The sequence below is a fragment of the Bombus fervidus genome, unplaced genomic scaffold (assembly GCF_041682495.2).
Source record: "Bombus fervidus isolate BK054 unplaced genomic scaffold, iyBomFerv1 scaffold0161, whole genome shotgun sequence".
In the NCBI taxonomy this organism is placed as follows: domain Eukaryota; kingdom Metazoa; phylum Arthropoda; class Insecta; order Hymenoptera; family Apidae; genus Bombus; species Bombus fervidus.
In genome coordinates this window covers 10,001-15,000 of record NW_027212722.1, presented here as the reverse complement: position 1 = coordinate 15,000, position 5,000 = coordinate 10,001, and the positions used below count along the sequence as shown (strand labels likewise).

At 48.9% G+C, this 5,000-nt stretch overlaps 2 non-coding genes across 2 annotated transcripts in view; both read right to left on the bottom strand.

Moving 5' to 3' along the window:
* LOC139997735 (large subunit ribosomal RNA) overlaps positions 1–282 on the bottom strand; it is a 4,173-nt gene extending 3,891 nt beyond the window's left edge. The window contains exon 1 of the ribosomal RNA XR_011803076.1: positions 1–282. This exon is cut by the window's left edge and continues 3,891 nt beyond it. This is a non-coding gene — a ribosomal RNA (large subunit ribosomal RNA).
* Positions 283–2,413: 2,131 nt separating this feature from the next.
* LOC139997733 (5.8S ribosomal RNA) lies at positions 2,414–2,568 on the bottom strand. The gene has a single exon (XR_011803074.1). It is a non-coding gene; the product is annotated as a 5.8S ribosomal RNA (ribosomal RNA).
* Positions 2,569–5,000: the final 2,432 nt, after the last annotated feature.

The following is a 5,000-nucleotide window of genomic DNA, read 5'->3' as shown; positions in this document are numbered from 1 at the left end:
CGACTCTAAGGAGAGATCCTCCCGAAACGCGTTCCGGTCACTACGGGCCTGGCACCCTCTGTGGGTACATGGCCCCATTCAAGATGGACTTGGACGCGGTTCGACGTCACGGGATAAACGGATCCTCCCGAACACTACATTTCCCAACGGCGGAACCGCGGGATTCAGTGCTGGGCTAATTCCTGTTCGCTCGCCGCTACTAAGGAAATCCTTGTTAGTTTCTTTTCCTCCGCTTAGTAATATGCTTAAATTCAGCGGGTGATCTCGCCTACTCTGAGGTCGCTTCAACGTCACGACACGGTGACAATTTTTTTTTTTCAAAGAAAAAAAAATTTCGTGCCATGTGGGCGCGATTCGAGAAAAGCAAGACGGTTTGATAACAATGCGACAGAGGGTCTTTATTTTTATTTCTCTCTCCGAGAATCGCCTCAAAGAGAAAAAAAAATAAAAAAAAAAAATTAATTCGAATAGAATCGAGAACCTTATATTCTATCTCGATCGAGAAACGTTTTATGCATCTCGCCAAAGTGCCTTTTAAACTTCGTTCGTCGTATCATGTTCGAGCTAAGACTCACGCAAGACACCCGTAACGATCTCCGGTTTTTAACGCCCGTCCTCTTTGTATAATATATATATATATATATACACGTGTTATGTATAATATATCTCCCGTAGCCGTTTCTCTCTTCTCGACGATTCCAGCGGTTCCTTGTTTTCGCCTGTTATTGCTGGCACAGAGATCGAACACGCGACATGTATATAACATATCGGTTTCTTTGCTCTGTACCAACGACGAAAACGCACGGGAACTCACGCAAGTGGAAAAGCGAGCGCGAGACGTACACAACGGGGTGAATTTATTACTCGGGGACTGGACGACCGGCGATACGTTAGGATGCGCGGTCCAGCGATAGACGACGAAGAGACATGGGATGACCAACGATCTCTTTTTCTCTAAAACTCGGAGCGCCGAATCGCCTTAAAGCAAAAAAAAATCACACGCGCGTACGTCGTACGTACGGCGCGTGTATACCTCGTCTCTAATCAAGTTTCGTTAGTCTTTCTCGAGCCTCGCCAAAGAGGATCGTTCTCTTCCTCTGCGCGATCTCTCCGTGCCAATGTCAGAGATTATTCTCTCTTTCGCACGACGACGAAAACGACTATTTTCGACGATCCGAACAACTTTGTAACGGACTCACATGCACATCTTAAAATCGGGTACAGAAACGTTGCGCAACACCGTGAGCTTTTCTCTTCTTCGTCACCCTTAAATATAGCCGATCGTAGACGCACGCTAGATCGTAACACACACTTTTCGTTGATTTCCGACGAACGTGGCTTTGGGCCAGGCGCGCGGGCAGAGAGATACGCGACCGACGGGGAAAAATTCGTCCCGATACATGTACGCGTACTCTCCGATCTCCGCGCAACGCTGGGGATCATCTCCCTAAGTCATCAGCGTTCGAAGAAATCTCGTGTGTCCGTTCCCGGATCTACGGCTTTCTCTGGGTTCACGAAGAACAGAAAAAAGCACAGAGGATGAAAAACGCAACGACGACCCATCGATGCGACGGTCCTCGTTGTCTTCTCGTCAGTCGTCTCGCGCCTGCAGAATACATCTCTGCCGCACGAACAGACGGAGTGGGTATTCGATCCCTGGGGCTGTACGAGTAAAAACATCTTGATGAAAAGACGGTTGTGTTTCTTTAAGGCACACAGTTTTTCGTTACGCCACCAAGTTTAGGTTTAGGTTTTAATATCTTGGTTCTCTTTTCTCTCCTCTCTCGACTGACTTTGTTCAAAAATATTTTTGCTTTCTCTCAGTCTCGCCAAAAATTCATTTAAGACGACGTCGGGGGCGCGGTCATTCGTGCTTATCGAAGACTAACAAAACGTAGCAGAGGCTGATACAAAAAGAAAAAAAAAATCGGCCACGAAGAAAACTCGCTCTGTGTATCTCGATAACCGCGTCGACGACGACGGTTCTCTCCGCGCTCTTTTAATTCGTATCCTTCTTCTTGCGCTTCGTCCGACTCAGAAACGTTCGTAAAACACGAACGACGGCGGGTTGTCAAGCCAAGAAGGGACAGAGAAGAGACGGAGGTAGTTTTGCGAGTCTCCCGTGAACGCGATAGATTTTTCATATATATTTGTATCGAGAGCATGCGTACGCCGGTCTCCACACGATCCAGCGACGAACGCCGACGAACGTCCAACAATCGCTCGTACGTCGCGTACGAGCCCTCGACCGCTCTTTAATTCGTATTCTTTTGCTTGGCGCTCGTCCTCCGACTCGGAAACGTTCGTTTAAAGATAAAACGAACGACGGCGGGCTGTCGACGAGGCAAGAAAGAACAGAGAGACGGACCGAGAGCAACGATACGCAACGCAAGCAGTCTTAGGTTTACGTGAGCAACCCTCAGCCAGGCGTGGTCCAGGAATTGTATCCGTGGACCGCAATGTGCGTTCGAAATGTCGATGTTCATGTGTCCTGCAGTTCACACGTTGACGCGCAATTAGCTGCGTTCTTCATCGACCCACGAGCCAAGTGATCCACCGTTCAGGGTAATCGTTTATGCATGGATTTTTGTTTGTGTACTCAGGTTTTTGTACTCTTATTCTCGGTTCGAAAGAAGCCGATATCCGACAAACGTCCGACCAACGGGAATCGAACGCGCGGAAGTCGCCATATGATTGACGACACGAAAATACGTTCGAAAACGAAATCGGACGGACTGCGCGACGACACACGCAGCCCGCCGACCGGGCGTAAAGTGCATTATAATATATAACAACCAACGAGATCGAAGCTCCGTTCGTCAGGAAACGACGGGGATATAACACCCGATTCTGAATCCTCTGTACAGCACACGATCTCGCGAAGAAAGCGCACGGTGGCTAGCCCATGATATATATATATGTTCGTTCCTCTCGTCCAGTTATTCGAAGCAAACAGCCGATATGCATCTCCATCGTTCGGGTAAAAAAAAATCGATGGGACGCGCACGGTCGTAGTCTTCCTCGCGCGGTCGTTTCTTCCCGATAGCCAGAAGCAGAGTTTGAAAAACTCTAGCGACGGAACGAGGCATTAGACTCTCGACAACGAGGATAGAGAGACGGCCGGCGATCCCCTCTGAATCGACTTCGGTGGTTCAGGTAAAAATAAAAAAAATCGATGGGACGCGCACGGTCGTCGTTCCTCTTCCTCGCGCGCGGTCTATTCTTCCCGATAGCCAGAAGCAGAGTTTGAAAAACTCTAGCGACGGAACGAGGCATTAGACTCGCGACAACGAGGATAGAGAGACGGCCGGCGGTCCCCTCTGAATCCACTTTGGTCGCTCAGGTAAAAATAAAAAAAAATTCGAAAGGGACGCGCACGGTCGTCCTTCCTCTTCCTCGCGCGGTCTTTTCTTCCCGATAGCCAGAAGCAGAGTTTGAAAAACTCTAGCGACGGAACGAGGCATTAGACTCTCGACAACGAGGATAGAGAGACGGCCGGCGGTCCCCTCCGAACGGATGGCGACAACGACGACTAAAGCGCGAAAAATCGCGACGAAAAGGAACGCATCTCCGTTCAGGTGTATGTGTGTGCGTGCGTTTAAAAAAAATTCGATGGGACTCGCAGCCATCGGCCTCGCGCGGTCGTTTCTTCCCGATATCCAGAAGCAGAGTTTGAAAAACTCTAGCGACGGAACGAGGCATATGACTCACGACAACGAGGATATGGACAGGCGGTCCCCTCTGAACGGGTCGACGAGACGATGGTAAAAGAGACGAACCGGACGAAACTTCCGTCGATCAGGTAAAAATAAAAAAAAATTCGATGGGACGCGCACGGTCGTCGTCGTCGTCTTCCTCGCGCGGTCGTTTCTTCCCGATAGCCAGAAGCAGAGTTTGAAAAACTCTAGCGACGGAACGAGGCATATGACTCACGACAACGAGGATAGAGAGACGGCCGGCGGTCCCCTCTGAATCGACTTCGGTGGTTCAGGTAAAAATAAAAAAAATCGATGGGACGCGCACGGTCGTCCTTCCTCTTCCTCGCGCGCGCGGTCTATTCTTCCCGATAGCCAGAAGCAGAGTTTGAAAAACTCTAGCGACGGAACGAGGCATTAGACTCGCGAGGATAGAGAGACGGCCGGCGGTCCCCTCCGAACCAACTTCGTCTAGTTAAGAATCGTTACTCTTTACCATCACTCGCACTGGTATATATCTTTTCGGGCCAACATCCACGCAATGCGTTTTCGTTCTAGGTTACCCGATCCACGAGTACGAACGTACAACGTGGTTTCGTTTTGTCGAACATCGTATATCGTTCGCCGTTGAAACGAACGACAACGAAACGACATAGGAAGAACGAACGCCCTTTGGGTAGGAAGCACGTTTCGAGGAACGACGAGAGTTTGGAGAGACGCGCGAGATAGCTGGAGACGCGCAGATATAGGTATCCATGGATCTTCGAAGAGAACCTTCGAAGATATATAATTCGGTATCCTTTTTTTCTGCGGCTCGCTATTCGCGTTCTTTCGCTCTCGTCGACGACTCGTTATAGACGCTTCGTTCGATCCCAAAGAGCAGTCTTCCTTATGTCCCGTTGCTAGGAGGTGAGGCCTACGCAACGCAACTACGAAATATAGAAGAGGTGTGAGCAGTGATCTCTCCGACACGAGGCACTTTAGAGATTTTAGTTTATATATTATATTGTTCGTTCGTTGGATTTCCACGATGCAAATACGAAATACGAGATCGTGACGGCGGGTCTTTCTGTGTACGACCTCACGCAGGCGCCTCGATCGCATTTCTCATTACACGTGGTTTCCACTGTAACTTTTAGTTTTTTCGATATGTGTTCAGCTCAAGTTCCCTCACATATCGTTATTATTATTATTATTATTAATAGTAGCGGTTTCGTGTTATAGGATTCGGAGACGGCGGGTCTTTCTGTGTACGACCTCACGCAAGCGCCTCGAGAATCTTTTTAAGTTTTTCGTTTGTTATAA